General features: G+C 39.3%; 2 long non-coding RNA genes across 6 annotated transcripts in view; one reads left to right on the forward strand and one right to left on the reverse strand.

The window, feature by feature from the left end:
• LOC112980264 (uncharacterized) overlaps positions 1-17,406 on the reverse strand; it is a 490,489-nt gene that overhangs the window by 198,947 nt on the left and 274,136 nt on the right. The window lies entirely within an intron of this gene.
• Positions 12,235-17,406, forward strand: part of LOC135325061 (uncharacterized) — a 41,131-nt gene continuing 35,959 nt past the window's right edge. Inside the window, exon 1 of the long non-coding RNA XR_010386283.1 lies at positions 12,235-12,279. This is a non-coding gene — a long non-coding RNA (uncharacterized LOC135325061). The remainder of the gene's footprint in view (positions 12,280-17,406) is intronic.

Below are 17,406 nucleotides of genomic sequence, written 5' to 3' on the forward strand. Positions count from 1 at the left end.
CTTGCTTAAGCAAACAGTGTTAACTTATTTCCCATAATGAAATAAGTCCTTGACCACATTCAGGAGCCAATTCCAGTGCTTGTAGCATACTGCAAGTAATATAAAGCAACTATCACTCTTAGTTTCCCCTCTATGAGGAAAAAATATATAATAGCCATGCATTAATTCTTGAAATACTTCTTCCCACCTGCTATAAAAATGGATAGCAAAAAAAGAATAGCTGCATATGACTTAGTGATTTGCACTTGTGAGCCTTTAGACATCCCAAACAAACTCCAAAAGAAACAAAAAGTACAGAGAAACTAATTGTTGTTCTTTGCTATCATATCTCTTGCTATTGGTGCCAGAATCAGGTTTCCTGTTGTGTAAACATTTCTTTGAGTTCTTCTATGCTGAATATTTATTTTAGCATATGGAAGAATATCTCATACTGCTTTAAACTCTTTTTTCCTAGTTCTTACCATTTCCACCAATAAAAATGACTAAAAACTACCTTTATATGATACCAGGCTTGGGTCTTCAGCAAATTTAACGTGACACAAATCAAATCACTTCCTGTGAAAGACCAGCTTTATTGACTAGTTCTGACTGACATGTCAAAGGGACCTTGGCAAGTTTTTGAAAATTAAACTCTTCAGTTTTGTGGCTAAGCCCCGAAATCTGTGCCACTTTCAGATTTTGTTAAGATTTACTAGGCATGTGTTATTAAAAAAAGACAGATTTTTTCCAATATTGTAGAGAGTTCTCTAAATCGTAATGGATCTGTTGCCTGGGATGGAGTGCTCCTATGTCATGTTTAGCAAGTACTCAGGATTACAGCACTGAGAGCAGCAACTTCGCTTTGCATTCATACTGGTATGCTGTGAAAGCTTTTCATTATAATCTTTCTTCTGGGAGTGTTAACAAGTGGATAACTATGTTCCCAACCAAGTGGGCATCCTTCATGTAGGAGGGCTGTCTTCACCTAACTGAATAAAGACAACGTAAGCACATTCACCAAGAGCCCACTGCAGCTTCCAGAGCCCACAGGCAAACTGATTATGTAATTACGCTAATAGAAACAGACCTTCCCTGCGCTCCTCCCTTGACATCTGGGAATATTCTCTCTGCATCATGATTTTGCCCTGACTAAAGAGGCTTCAGCTACGTCTGGAAAGAGAAGCCTTAGGACTTCTCTCTGTCCCCTTTTTTCCAATTACATGGCTGAACCGTGGTGGCTGGCCAGTGGCATGCCTCATAGCATTCACCCCCTCCCATCCAAGGTATGTACTATAAACCTATACCCACACTTGCAGGTTTACTGTGTCTAAATAACGTGCTTTTCCACAAAGCATAGCAATAAAGTGTAAACCTGAGTTAAAGCGTGCTGGCATAATGGTACTATGTTATGCAAGTGGCAGTAATTTCCAAATATGATTACAAGCACCAGGGAATTACGGAAAGCTTGAAAAAGACAGAAAGAAAAGACAGGATAGCCTTGAGGTTACTGGTCATACATGGATGCAGAGTCAATACACATGCATATATACACATTGCTCTTTTTGCAAATAGAGTAATTACATATATTAAAAAAAATCTGATAATATATTCAGCAGCCCTCTGCTAAACATTGAAAGAGGCACTTCTGAGCAGCCTTTAAATTTAATGTGAGAATCCTTTTAGGTGCTAATCACTCCCCTTTCATTCTTATCATTTACCATTTTTCTCCTAGAAAGAAATACAAGTCTTTTACCTAGGCACAAAGAGAAAGATGAAGAAGGGATCTTCCCAGAGTAACAAAATCATTGAAGAGTTCCATACAGCTTACTTTATTTTAAGCTATTATTGTTTTGTGCAGAGTAGTTACCAGTATTTTTATCTATATATTCCTGATGTTCTTTTTAAGGCCATTTTCGAAGGCTAGTCTTCATTATTACACTTGAGTGCTTTAAAAAAGTTCTGCCTAAACCCTGTCCAAGTATGTTTATTCTACTTAAAAGCTTTTCATTAGCACCTGATATCATAAAAACAGAATGTACACCATAAACAACAGATAACATTAGTAAAGTCTCTGGTTTACTTTGTGGGATGTCTAAGTATTTTCCCACCTATTAAGGCCTTTACTTTTAATATTTTCTATCTGAATTGTTTGGAAAGAGGAGAAATAGGCAGAGGATTTTTTTTTTTTATGGTAGAGAAAATCAAAGACAAAAGTCAAGAGATTATTCCAGTTACTTCTTTCCCTTCTCCTTCTATAGGTTAATTCCACAAGAACATCTCTCTCTCTCAACACCTACTCCCCACCTACCCCCAAGTTTTAATGTCCTATTTTTATGACGTGTTGTCCCAAAACAGTATAACTGTCCAGAAAGAAATTTAGCCTGTAGTGTGGAATTTTACTTTTTTGTCCTATTTCATCTTTTCAAAACAGTGGCAATAAAGCATTTACTATCAAATTTCTGCATCCCCAAAATTCTGGCCTCCATTCAGAAAAATCTATTACTCCAGACTTTCAAGACACATAGAAGCTGTTACCTGTGTAACATAGCTTCTCTGAAAGAAAAATAAATCAGAACAGAGAAAGATTCCCCCCCAGTATTCATTCTAAATTTCCAATATTTTTTTCTCTATTCTTCTGCTAAAAACAGAGCACAGGTATAAGCAGATAACTGGGCGTTTGAGACATATTAACAAAATGTTAACCAAAAGGAGAATTCAGAATTTTCACATGTGGCTATGTATATATATAGAACAGATATTTGCTCTGGAAGTACTCACCTGTTTACCTCACAGACACTAAGCAATCTTTCTGACGTAAGATATGTCAGATTAACACCTGCAACATTTAGTATATACAAAACACTTCTGGGAGGTATTTCTTTTAGAATGATCAAATAAGTTCAAATAGTCAAGAATGTGAATTTATAGCTTGCTCTCAGGGAGTTGCATATAGACACACTATTTTACAAACAGTCTACCTTGCAGAGAGAAAGTTGGTTTTCTAGTTCTGGCTTAGCTTTAGAGCTAAATCGCCTGCTGCTTGGATGAGCTGCACCACATCCCCAAATTGCATTCCCTCACAGCTCACTCGCCTGCATGACGAGCGACTAGTCCAAAAAACCTCCTGCCCTGTCTGCCCGCCAACTAATGAGGTGGATTGTCAGTGCCACCCCTTCGTTTCCTCCACTCTCCTTCGCCGTACCTCTCTAGCTCCGACAAGGACAGCACGTAAGCTGTGACTGTGCACAGCTCCCTGGATACCTGGCTGATGACACAGGGTGCACCTCAGCGAATCCGCGCGTGACACTACACTAGAACGAGTGACCGACTCGGTGAACAGTAGAGCCTCAATCCAGAGGGACCTCAAAAACTTTAAGGACTGGGCTAATAGAAACCCCATGAAGTTCAATGTGCAGTTCAGAAGTGCAAAATCCTGCACTTCTGGCAGAACAACCCTGTGCGTACGGCTACACTCCGGGAAGCAAACGGCTGAGTAGAGGTTTGCTGTGGATGCCACGTTGAATATGAGGCAATGGTGCATCCTTGTTGCAAATAAGGCAAATCACATATGCAGCTATGTTAGGAGAATCAGGGCCAGCAGACTGAGGGAAGTTACTATCCCCCTCTACCCAGCACTGGCGAGGCAGTGCCTGGAGGTCTGGACCCTCTTCTGAGTCCCAGTTCAAGGGAGAGGTGAAGGACCTGGAAAGGATCCAGCAAATGGCTAGCAAAGAGGTCAAGGGCCTGCAGCACATGTTCTGCAAAGGGGGTTTCGACAGCTGGACTTGTTTAATCTGGCAAAGAGGAGGCAAAAGAATGATGTAATGGCTGCTTACTAGAGCAGGGCAGTCAAAGGACAGTTACAAAGGCTAAAGATGACAGCACCAAACACTTCTCTATAGCAGCAGAGGATGTAACAAGGGCCAAAGGCCAAAAATTGTGCCCTGGGTGGTTCAGGTTGGACCCCATTAGGAACTTAATAGGCAGAACAGCGCAGCACTGACTCTCAGAGGTCACAGACTTTCTGGTCTTGGCAGCTTTCAAGACTCAGCAGGACAAAATCATGGCTGACCTGAACTAGCAACAGTGGTAGTCCTGCCTCAAGCATGTTGGACCAGAGAGCTCCAGAGGTCCCTTCCAACTGGCATCTTTCCGATTCTTATCTCTGAATGGAAGAGAACTATCTCACATGTTATGTTTTCCTGACTTCCCTCCTTTACTGAATGTTTCAAACTATAATTCAATATTCTAAGAAAACTAAAAATAAATTTAACATTTCCCACAGCGAGTCAGCCAAACACTCTCTTTGTGCAACTCAGACCAAACTATGTGAAAATGTCAAGCAAAGGCTTTTTCCACTGACCACACATGCTGAATGCTATGTGTTTGACCAACAGCAGACTCCCCCCCCCCCCCCCCCCAGCAGATGCAGGAAGGACTTTTTCAGCACGAAAACCCTTTGCAACCACAGCGCTGTCAAGAACCAACTTAAAAAAACTCATTCCAGATTTTGTCCCTTCTCGTTCCCCCTGCCCCCACACACAGGTATTTGTATTTTGATCATGTAGCTTTTGCCACCTGGGGAAGCGACTTGGCTCTGATTCTCATTCGGTCCAACTTTCAGCACCCTTCGGAGGGTAGGAGCAGAGCAGGTGCATACAGTACTGAGGCTTTTATTTAGGGGCAAATTCCAAGACACTTCAGTTACCTTTCATCACATTTGGATTTGGATAACTTTCATGTAAAGACTTTTGGGTCTTAATATAAAATAGGAGGAATCTGTATTTCTGAAATATCTCCAGTTCAGAAATTCCTGATTCCAAAGGGTGTGGAAGGATGTGTAAATATTTGGTGAGTAGTCTAAGGCAGTCCAGTAGAAATATTCTCTTTCTGGCATTTTGGCAAAAAGTGAAAAGAACTTTGAATTTGAAGGTAATATCATTAAAAAAGGTAAGTAGAAAGGACTGTGCAGGCAGTAAAATCAGCTCTTCTTCCACACTGGCTAGGGCCTGAAACCTTTTCACTTTTTGACCCACAAAATTACTGTAAAACATAAATTAGGGTAAACTGATTTTACTGTCTGATTGCAAAGATTACTTTTATTGGAGTCCATGTGTGTATGGAAAGTTGTATGTTTTCTAGTACATAAGCTCATAATACAAAAAGACTGGCCATTTTTTCAGTATGATTCTGGTTTTATTTTACCTATTGACTGCAGCACAATTGCCATCATTGCACATTCACTCTTGGTGAACTGCAAAATAGAACGCGATAAAAAAGAATTGTTTCTCCCAGAGGAATTCAAATTTATGAGAAACACCCCTCATGAGCACGTTGAACAGATGACTTAAATCCAGCTTTTATGTTTTACAGATTGGACACTGAGAAACTTCCAGCTCACTTTGAAAAGACCGTCTGTAGTAACCAGAACTGGAACACCTACACCAAAACCAGTTACTGCAGCCATCTGTACTGGAGAGGGATACAGCCCAGAGCGGCAAATGTGCAGCTGGCTGAGAACAGATGGGCTTTTGGTGCTTTTGGAATTTATCTGAATACATTATATAAAGAGTACAAAACCAAACAAGCAAGTGAAGGAACTGATTGAACAGTCTGCCACATATCCGCCCTGTGGACAGCATCAGAAAATCAGGAGTTCAACTAAAGAGGGTGTTGGTTTAGCATAATTTCCTTAGTACAAAATAATGGGAGAAAGAGGGGAGGTGGGGATAACATTTATGTTCAGGCTGAATAGGCAAGGAAATTATGTTTCTTTGGTTGTTTTTTTAAATAACCCAGTTTGTTTTTCAGAAGTCCTTCAGTTTCTTTTGAAAATTCTTCCAGTTCTGCTGTCTTTTAAGATAAACTGGCAATCAAGCCAGAAAAAGAAACAAGCCAGAAAAAGAAACGTCAATAATAGCTCAGTCTTTTCCTCCTATTGAAGGAGCATGCATTTGCAACTTACTTAAGTATCCAGTCAAATTTCATCTATATAGTGAATACACTTAGCCCTATTTTTATCTAGATTTCCAAAATCTCCAACAATACATTCTTCTCATCCAGTCTCTACCTCTCTATTGTAGAAGTGCGACAAAGACTTAAAACTATTACTTCTATTGTCAATTTAACTGAAAATTTTTGCTCTGCAGAGTGAATTCTACTAAATTGATTTTTGAAACAAAACTCCTCATACTTGAATAGCTGGTGAAACTGTAAAGCCTGATGGACTAGTAGCATTGCAGTGAATTCTCTGCTTTGACCTGTCTGCTATTTTAACTATGTCACTCATTACAGTAGTCAGGACTGCATCAATTTGCCACTGAAGAAAAAGATGCAGCTTCTTGTTTGCCCTGTATTAAAAATATTCTTTCATAGCCTCCTCAGTTACTCATACTACTAATTGCCTGGTACCACTATTTTTTATGTATAAACTCAAGTCTTTTCTAGCATGACTGCCTGTTACACTTCCATTGATTAACTGCTCCTGAAATATTCCCTGCTCAAGTAAAAGGTGAATCAAAAACAAGTCTGAGAAGGAGAAACTTCACAGTGATCCAGATTCGTGCTATCTTATGTGGCTTATCTGAAAATACGCAGTCAGCACATCTAGAAACCTGTCATCTCATTAGTACACAGCAAAATAATATTCATTTTTGCCAGAACTAGAAAGCATCTTAACTTTGGGAATACAATGAATTGTATGCCAAGAAATGTCACTAGCAACATACTAATTGAAAGCCCAGTCAGCACAACCCATTTTTGTTTAAGGGGAAATTGATAGTAAATATTTGTTCCTCAGACATGCTTATTAGCATTAAAAATAACAAATGAGCACTTTGCTTCTTTGCAAGGCAGCGCTGCACAGCGGAGCAGAACCAGCTGGCTGCCACTGTTCATCTGCTCAAAGTTCTGCCAATCTGATTCAGTACCAAAGGTTTATGGGGCTCATGGTCACTTTGGAAACAGCGTTGCTGTGCTTAGTAGAAACTAGCATCTGAAAACAGGCAAGAAATGGAGGAGGATCAGGAGAGGATCGTCCCCTATGGAGGATTATCCATAGGGAAAATAACATGAAGAAAATCTGGGTATGTAGAGAGAATAGAAGAGAGAAAGTTTTCCATGAAATCTACAATAAAAAATAAAATAATAAATATTTTTTTAATAAAGGTTCACAACTGAGCTGGAAGATTCCCTGCTTCTTGGACAAATATGACACCAACTCTGAGAGGAAACTACTGTCATTTAACAAAACATCATAATGTAGGATGGAATAGTCTTGGAGCATGTAAGAAGAAAAGATTTACACCATCTAAACTCAACTGAAGTCAATGGGACTGTCCATTACCATTTCATTGTAGTAAAGATATCATAGTATATTTAATCTGCTTTTTGTTTTAAAGAGCTTTAAAAAACAGACTGCATACATATTCAGATACATTCAGTTTATATATCCAGATTATATAATCTCCATACATGATGGTAGAGCTATATGGAGTTTTACATTTATATATATACACACATGTGTACACACACACACACTTTATACACACAGACACAAAGTCAGATACGAGCATGAAGTTCAAATACATATTTTAACTCATTGGACAACTAACAAACAGAATTTCAAACTTACTTTGTAGCTAGAACATAATCTAGGGGAAAAAACAACCTCCCATGGGGGGCTTATAGTAAAATCATATTTTTAGAAGATGAATTTTGCAAAGTACCTTTACACATTTATAGCACATCTTACAGCACATCTAATACGTCAAGTTGATCTAGTCATATACACATTATCATTATCTTTAATCCTGTGGAAATAATGTGCAACTTTTCTTCTAAATGTAACTCTTAGAGGGTAGACATGTTTCCCTGCTAAGAGCTAATTACAGTTAAACAAATTAAATTTTCTTTAAAAAGCAACAGTACAATGATGTTTAAGAATACCACTTCTTTTCAGTATCATCAGGCAAAGAGAAAGCCCTGCCTTCTAGTTTTCTTCAAAACCCCATTTACCTTCCTGTTAATATTACAGCTTCATCCTATTCATCCATTTTAATCACCAGCTGATATCTGACTCCCTGGGCCTGAGATTGCCCTTATTAGCAATTTGCCTGCACCATGACCAGTAATAACCTCAGCCTTTCATTGGGATTCCTGAATGCTACTTTCACACCAATTAAAAAAATACGCATCTAATCTCAACATTTTTGAGCAGAGAGACAACAGGGAATAAAGAGAAAATGGCAATGAGAGAATGAGTAGAACAAGATCTTCAGAACATGAGTACTAACCAGAATAATTTTGTTGAGGCTAATGAACTGTGAAGATGAAATTTGGAATTACAGTGGAATGGGACAAAGCCAGAAAACTTGTTGTCTCGCCTTGAGACAACAGACAAGTAGCTGTATTGTTCACAGTGGTCACAGAAGGCTTGGAAATGGGCCATGGATTTCCACCTGCTTAGCTCTGGAGTGAAGCAAACAATTTTGAGAGATATAAATGCTTCCTTTCTTTTGGGACAGAGGAAACACGCTTACCATGCTAGTAGGCAGCATGGGAGAGGATTTCTGATTCTTTCTGGAAGAAAGGAGGGAAAGGTAAGCCTTTCAGCCAAGCTCTCTCATCAGATGTCCTGTTGTTCCTAACCATAAAAGGCATTTCAATGCATAGAAATTGAAAATCACCACCAAGGAGCAAACAAGAGTGTGAACTTGCAACACGCTGCAGCAATCTAAAACAAAAAGCAGAAGTCATGTCTTCTGCCCAAGCCTCAGCCTCATGTTTGTTCCTCTTCCCTGTGTCAGTTTTCAAAATCATGCAGCTGTACTGCGTTAAAGCAGGTCACTGACCTGACTGAAGACTCATCACTTCTTTTCACAGAATGGGGTAGCCACACATTTGCAAATGCTGACACAAGCAAGTGCCCTACCTTTTTGGTGCAAGCAGACACTTAGACTGATTTTAGCTGTTCCCATGCTAAATGAAACAAGGAAGAATAAGCTACAGTTGCTATGGAGTGTCTAACACAGAGAGCTCATTCTCTAAATAATCCAAATGTACTAATTTGCACATACTTCAATTATATCATCTGTTTTAATGGGTATGTGAAGAAACCGTGAGAAGATTGGATCAATGGATGTTCTACTACTCTCCCTGGTCTACCTGCATAGATAAGTGCACATATTTGTGAGTGTGCCTAAAGTGTCAGTGGGGGAGGCTTAAAGTACCCAATAAAACAGGTGAGCACATACATTCTTGCATAAAAAAGGAGAGAGGCAGACATGCTTCCTGTATGATTCTAGAAAACTTTATGTACATATTACAAAGATTTTTGTTCTGTCAGCGTATGTGTATAACAAAGAAAAGTATCTATAGATGTGTGAAACCCTGATTTCGTGTGTGCCCCAGCTATTCAGATCCTCAATACAAATGTTCTGAAACAGCAGCTGCAGGTATCAGAGCAGAGAGAAATTCTCTGAGAATTGTCTGTATCTTAATGGTAAAAGCGGAAATCTTGGTTCTACTGAAGGCAATGGGAGTTTTGCTGGTTTCCTCACTAATCTCATAGCGTCATCCAAAATTTCATTTGGACTCAACTTCCTTTATCCTTCTCTCTTTTCATTTTTCTATTTTCAACTTGTTAGTCAAAGCTATCATTTCCATCTCTTTCACTGAAAAAGTCATTCGGTGAGTGAATGGAGCTGGTAGGGAGGAACAACGTAAAGCAAGCACTGCTATTCTAGCTGCTCCAGGTTTCGTGTCTGTCCTTACCAAGGGCTTTACACAGTTCTTCTTGAAGCCAGAAGAAGTCTCTGAGGATTTCCCAAATTCTTAACTTGACTGCCTACAGGAATACTGACAATCCTGCAAAAATGTGAGTTTGTCCTAAAAAGGCAGTGAGCTAATTTTCTAGAACAAAGCTTTCAGAAATACTCTTTATGGATTTTCACATAAAGAGAATTTCTGATTTATTTGCTGATGCTAATAATTATTTATCTCAGGTGTAATGCAGTTTATGTTATCTATTGCTGTTTGACTGATGAAGATTTTATTTACTCTGCCTAAATGGGAGGCTAGTGACCTTCGCTGGGCACCCCGTACTTCTGCTCACCAGTTTGTGCAGATCAAGAGAAGCATCCCTCTTCCTACCCTCTACCCTGGCTTTCCTTCCAAAGAAATCCAGGAAGTTAATGAATATGGGGTCTCATTCTGACATACACCTCTGCACCCAGGAGCTGAAAAATAACCTTGGGTCCCTCTCATTAAACACAGCCACTGTATAAAGCGATTTAATTTCACACATTAATAGCTGTTAAGTTTTCCTCTGTAAAATCACAAATGGAATCACCAGACAGTTGGTGATTGTTTAAAACAGGGTAGACTGTATTTATTGTTATATGGAGAAGTAAGAGGGGTAAGCATTTTCTCAAGTACTCTGTTTTGCTTTCATTAGGATTTTGACTGTCTTCCATGCTTGGTAATACTGCATCTCAGAGGATAACATTCATGTGAAAATTGATGATCTGCTCATATTCTGTTTAAAGAAATTTAATAAAGTAAATCAAATGGATGGCACCATTACTCACCTGCAATTAAAGTTGTTGCTGGTCTTGCAAAAAAACGATTTGCTTTATTTTGAAAGACAAATGCTTTTTGTGCCTGGCTGTCCAAGGAGCAAGTGAGCAAGCAGAAGACGCTCAGTTCTAAGTTTCTGAACACAGCTCAGAGAAGTGGAATGAGGAAACAAGGAAAGGAAAGAGGAACAACAAGGCCCAATGCAAAAAATGGCCAGGAAGCACTGTTATGTGGAGCTTGAGCTGGCCAAGAAAGCCGGTTCCTGCACCTACACCTAAAAGCTAATGCCAGTTGTAGCTTAAAAAAAAAAAAATAGAGCATGCAGCCTTTATCTCCTACCATCTTTATAGTTATTTTGATTTCAAATAAGAACATAATTTGTAAAGGTCCCCTGTGTTCTAAATCATTCTAATAAATTCAGATCCAGGACTGTCTGATAGTTTGAGTCAGTCCAGGCTGGTTCATCCCTCATCAGAGCTGGCTCCTGCAGGAAATCAGCTTCAGGTTTGCCATCTGTTTCCCTTCAGAAATTTTTTGGTCTAGTTCTGCATTCATGTACTATCTGCAGTATTGCACCCAATTTAACAACCATCCCCTACGTAAGGGGGACCAAAAACCTGCAGTGGATTTATTGCAATTATTTCAAGCCTGAGGACCTGTTTGATGCAACATTGACCCAGCACATCAAGTTGTATGGATAACACGTGACAGAGGTAGTTTTACTAATACAACTGCAGAGACGGTATGACTTTAATTCCTCTTGGCCAGAAGTTTCAAATCCTCTGTTATGCTCTGATACTCAAACTAGTCCATAGGGAACATAACTGGATGGAATAAGTTATCAGTTAACTTCCTGAAAACACCAAAATCTTTACAGAAGCAGTTAAGCAGGAAATATCACCTGAGAGGAGGAATGTTAAGAAAGGTCAGTGAGTTAGAGTGAAAAGAGACTCCAGCCTGAGTACAGCAGAATATGACATCTGTAAGGTGGGTTACATCAGAGGTGAAATCTTGCAGTATTATTTCCACAGTTGATTCTGCTGAAGAGTAGAATATATTTTATTTTCTGTATCCTTTTACATGAATTCTCCTACTATACATTAGGATTTAAAACACTCTGTAATATCCTAATTGCTGGGGGGGGGGGAATAAAATGTCTCATTTATTTAAAAAAGTGACCTAATTTGGGGAAGATTACTGTTAGTACATTTTGTTCAACACTGTACAGACAGCACGGTAAGAAGATATTATTGGGAAATTTTAATACAGATTCTGCGCTCTTTATAGCATAAAAAAGAAAGTTTTAGCAATTCTTTTACACTAATCCACTTAATAACACCAGTTATTAGACAACACAACAGTTGGCCGCTTCAAGAATAAATGCAAGCTTGAAATAATTACATGATTTTCCATAAAATCATTTATAGTCATTAAACCAGAAAGGTAAAGTTCATTTCCTTGCACATTGCCACAAAGGACTTCATATATAAGTCCTCTTGATGTATTCATGATGCTTAGTTAACGTACCCACTTTTAGAAATGTTTTTAAACTATCACGAAAGGAATGAAGAGAAATTTCACTACAAACACCATAAAGGTCTAATATACATCTAGAAAACACAGCAAATCTTTCCTGAATACTGCACAAAAGATTAATTTCTTCAATTAAAGGAAGATTGGATGAGCACTGGACAACTCTTTAGGAATCTATCACTCATCTTGGTAAGGACAGTCTCATATTTGTGCATTTGTCTAACTTCTTTAATTTGATTCTATTTAAACGAAACATATATGCCTGTCCATTTTACTGTATATATATATATATGAATAATTACATATAGTAGTATATGCATGTAGTAAATAAACAAAGATCAATAGATCGATTAATCATGATGCAGTGAAAATAAGGATCAAGCAGATTTGAAACTTTGCATTAAAGCAATGAGAAAGCTTTCCTTAGCATGAAATATTACAAAACACAATGTATATAGTTTTGCACTTGATGTTATGCTTCCATTTTGTTATATTTTCTCTGCATTTAAAAAAATCAAATTTTCAGTTCTTTGTCCCTGTAGATTCACAGGGAAACTAATAGCACTCTAAGTCAAGAGTCAGATTATAGCCTACAGATTTGCCTGTTCATGAATCTTCACGTATGACTTCATATGTATATATAACCTTTTGTTGGCTGCTGTTACATCAGTTCTGTCATAGACACAGTTCCTAGGTTGTTCTTTTCCCTCATATTTTTTTGAATAAGCCAGTGGTGCTCAGTATGCAGTGAGCCTTATTCCAAAGGAAAATAATTTTTATCAGAGCATGAAAAGGCCAGGATCATCCCAAGTTCTCCTTTCTTTGGCACTTTAGCATTAAAGTGGGTTAGACAGGATTTTTCATCCACACCAGAGCTCCAAAAACTATCTAAGAGGTTACCCAACCAAACACTTCTCCCCTCACAGAGCAGGGCAGTAAGAAATTACCAGATGTATTGATCAAGTGTTGAAAAAGTTTCTTGTTGCTTCTGCTGTCATCCTGAATTTCCCTTCTTGGGTGCACAAGAGAAAAAATGGATCCCATGAGTTAACTCTCACACTTGTTACCCAACATTTCCTCAGTCTAACTGAGTGTAAGGAATGGAACAGCTTTTTAATGGCCCAGGAGCCCACATGCCCTTATAACCCTCCTTGAGAGCCGGTTTCTAGCTGACAAATATGACAGGCAGAGCTAGTGAACCCTTAGGCCAGCAATATTCTCATCTCCAATCCATCACAGACATCAAAAAATAATGAGATCTCTTGAAACTGTGCCAGAAGTGAGCTTGTGTGACACTGAGATGATGAATTAACTCAACCTCTTATAAAGCAGCAGGCAGGATACTAAAATATGCAGGAAATTTCATCATTTTTGGTGGCTTTGAAGAGGAGATGTTGAAATTGAACCACCTGAGCTGAATTTGCACTGGTCACTAACTCCAACACGTTTCCAGTTCAAGTCCCAGTAACTATCATGCTATATTTTATTTCTTTGTGTGCACCATAGAGATATAGGTCTACCATCATCACACACTGAAAACAGGGTGTACAACAGGCCAGTGTGTGTTAAAGAAATGCTGTTTTCATAGCATGATAGAAAAGTGATAAACTCAAGAGGACATATGTAACATCCCAGAAGGGGGAAGGATTTGAGTCACCTTTTTTTTTCCCCCTAAATATTTTTGAATACTGCCTCGATTACATCATAGAATCAAAATGCATCATTTCATCAAAAGGGTTCTAACCCTAGAGAGGAAGGTGAAGTATGTGTATATAGGTGCAGAAAGGAAGCAGATAGAATGGGTTTCCAAAAAGCATCTCCTTTTCAAGTACTAATCTTTAGTCCTTGCCAAAGATTTCTGAGAAATCTCTGTCATCACAAAGTTACCTGCAACGCAAACAGCAGACGATGCAGGGAAAACATGTCATCTAATCACAATTCACATTTTCATTTCATAAAAACTACTTAGGAGGGGGTGGGAGAAAGCTTGTTTTTCCAACCCAGAACTGTTTGCTGAGTTTTTTCATTCTGTCAAAACAGAGAAAATTCCTTTAAGAAAAGAAAAAAGGCAGGAGAGAAGGGGTGGAATCCTCCTGCTTTAAAGAACTACCTCACTGCTTAATCTCACATACCTCTTGATTTCACAGAAAGAGTGTGCAGAGTGGATCATGGTGCAGACAGGCCATTTTTTCCCCGGCAGTTATTTTCCAATAGCTATCAGAACATATTTTCCTATATTTTATATCACTGACACAACAGGAGAAGATCCAGCATCACAGCCTGACTAGGCTTTTACTCATGAAGACTCTCAAAATCTAAGAGGGTTTCCCACAGTAATTCGAGCCTTTGATCAAATGACTGAATCAGTGATGGTTACTCAAGAGCAGCTTAAGACTATATTGCCAGTGGTTCAGGATATTATTTGTAAATTCAGAAATAGGAAGGTGATCACACAAATATTTCATCCCACTGCATGAATTAAATCAAAAGTGTGAAATCTTAGTAATTCAGAACAATAGGGGTAGAATGTTTTATTTATACTCCAGTTTCAGAAGATTTAATAAACACTTTTTTCTGAAGTGCACTGAGATGAAAAAATATGTTCAAGCTTGTTAGTAGACTGAAAAACTGAGCAGTAATCAATATAAGATTTTAAAACATGAAAAGTTAGCCATGAAATCTTTTTAAATATCTGATCTGAAAAGCTAAGGGTGAACACATTGACTTAAAATAAACTCTTACTTAGAGGGTCTTTCTCCAAATCTTTTTTTGAGGAAAGATTAAAGAAAGGCAGCTTACAAGGACTTTCTAACACGACTGCTGTTGTCTCATTTGTACCCTGTTCCCAACTGCTTAGCCACAAGCCATTAGCTGTGACTCTCCAAAAGGCCTCATAAATTTTCACCTTTGATCACTGAAATATTCTGGACATCTAGCAATTCCCCTGCTAGGCCCTGCCCACAGGTTAACGGGGTTGAGGTACCCTGCGCTGCACAAGCTAGTCCTGAGCATACAGAACTGTCAAAGAGCAGCAGGACGATGAGGCAGCAGGGCCGAATATCTCCTGGCACCCCCATTTTCCCCAGCAACCTTCTCCTAATGGTGATGGGCCGAAGGGGGCAGGTTCCTTCAACAGAGAAGGAAATTCAAGGACTGGTTCTGAACCACCTTTGAAATGAAATGCTTCAGATAAGCAGGGGACCTAATATTCCAGGTCCAGAATCTTTCGGGTTTGCATAAAACCCGGAAACCTACTGCCTGCACCCTCGGACAGAGCTAGAGACGTGGGAGGAACATTTGGAAATGACAACCATTCCCAGATGTGACTCAGGTCATTTGGAGGTGGCCACTCAGTGACCACGGACAGTAAAGCTATCTAAGAGCATGTGGTTCAGAAATGCGTTCCACAGACACTTCCTACTGCCATTTAGGGGGCTTTAATCAATTTGCCAAGCAAATTCAAAGGAAAAAATCCAAGTGTTTACTTTATTGGCATCACTGGCAAGCTATATCAAATTTTAAATCAGACTTAGGACTTTAGGTACAGAGGGCAGGAGGATGTGGTTCTGCTGCAGTAAGGCCAAAACTGAGCATTTATACATTTACAAACATAGCCCACCAAACACTAAATTTAAAGTATTGCACATCTCTCTGAGGCTCTCCTTCTTTCAAAAGGATTAGCAAAACACACTCCTTATTCATATGCCGTCAGCCAATTTAAAAACTGGGGGGTGGGGGGGCTGTGGAGGACAGGGGAATTTTCCTTGGGAAAAAAGAAATTGCCCCAACCCCCAAAAGGCACTTCAGCAGCCAAACGTGCCCTGTGTTACGCTGCGGAGTGATTCCCTGGACAAAGTGATCCGTTGCTGTAAGCCGGGGCTCACACCTGCACCTGGGAGTGAATGAGTCGGTGACCTTTAACTGGTCAGCTAAAGGCAGCGCATTACCTTAAGGAACCACAGATGAGCTCTGTTTCATCTGATTCACTGGACGGTACTCCTTCCTACGCGCTGCTTCGCAAGCGGCTGCGCTTTCTGACGCCTACAAGGAGGGCTGCGCAGAAGCACGCCAAGCAGGCGGCAGGAGCGAGGCGAGGCGAGCCGCTGGGAAGCTGGAAGGGGTTGAATACCTATAGAGATACATCTTTCACTGCTGTGGGACTTGATACCTGTGCCAGGACAAATAAAGCAGCACGCCTCACACAAACTAGAACAAAAAGAGTCAAGGTTTTTCCATGCGCACAAACTGATTTGCGACTCCCACTCCCTCCACTCAGCACACAAGCCAGAGTCCAGGAAAATCTACACGAGACCCAACTCGCTTATTTTTTTTTCCCTTCCTGTACAACAGCAACAACAACAACAAAAAAAAGGTGGGGGGCTTAACAGAAAAGAAGTGTTTCCAGTTCCCAAATGCCCGAAGTACGGCAATTTGGAAACAGTGATGCGGTGCTTCATGAAAATGGTGTTTCAGGTGCTTCCTGGCTCTGTTCTCCTCATAAACCTGTTCGGATCTGGAACCAGTGAATTATGGTAGCCACAGTTCAGCGCTGTGTATTGTGGGAGACACATGATACTAGCCAAGTATGGAGGCAAAAAAAACAGAATGGAAGTGTGCCCTACTGAACTGCAACTCCCAGGAGAAAATACAGCAGCTTTTCCAAATTAAAATATAGTCTTGACACAAAAAGGAGACTATTTGCACAATAAAATTATAAATATTAATAACATTAATAAGAAAATCCTAACTTATTCCTGAAAAGTGATTTTAGGGGGAAAGTAACAGAAGGATTTGCACCCATTCTTCTTTGAAAACAAAAAGTATTCCTATAGTGGTATTTCGCCTTTGATGCATCTATCCCATCAACAGCAGATATTAACAACAGATCTACTGAGTCATAGCAGTATAAGCAGATTGATGAAGGCAGTCTATCGCCTGTTTGCCATGAGTACAGGGACTAGCATCTTCTACAACACTCTTCCAGATCCACGGAATTCAGGCCTTCTTTTTGACAGTTTGCCAAAATATAGTTTCACTGTTTTCATTCTTCTTCCTCATTCATTTACTTTTCATGATAAGGTATCCTTATGGTGAAGGCAAGAAAACAACAGCAAAACAACACCATCCATAATACTTCCTTTAGCAAAGTTACTACAAAAACATGTCCAAACCATCATTTTGTTCTAAGCAGTACATGGCTTAATTCAGCTTGGGTTGCTCTGCCCAGTGACATATCTTTTACTATCCAAAGAAATTTGTTACAGCTGAAAAGTTTAAAAATGACAAAGAAACCTCAAAGCAGCCTGGAAAATAAAA

The sequence above is a fragment of the Dromaius novaehollandiae genome, chromosome Z, assembly GCF_036370855.1.
Source record: "Dromaius novaehollandiae isolate bDroNov1 chromosome Z, bDroNov1.hap1, whole genome shotgun sequence".
Classification (NCBI taxonomy): Eukaryota; Metazoa; Chordata; class Aves; order Casuariiformes; family Dromaiidae; genus Dromaius; species Dromaius novaehollandiae.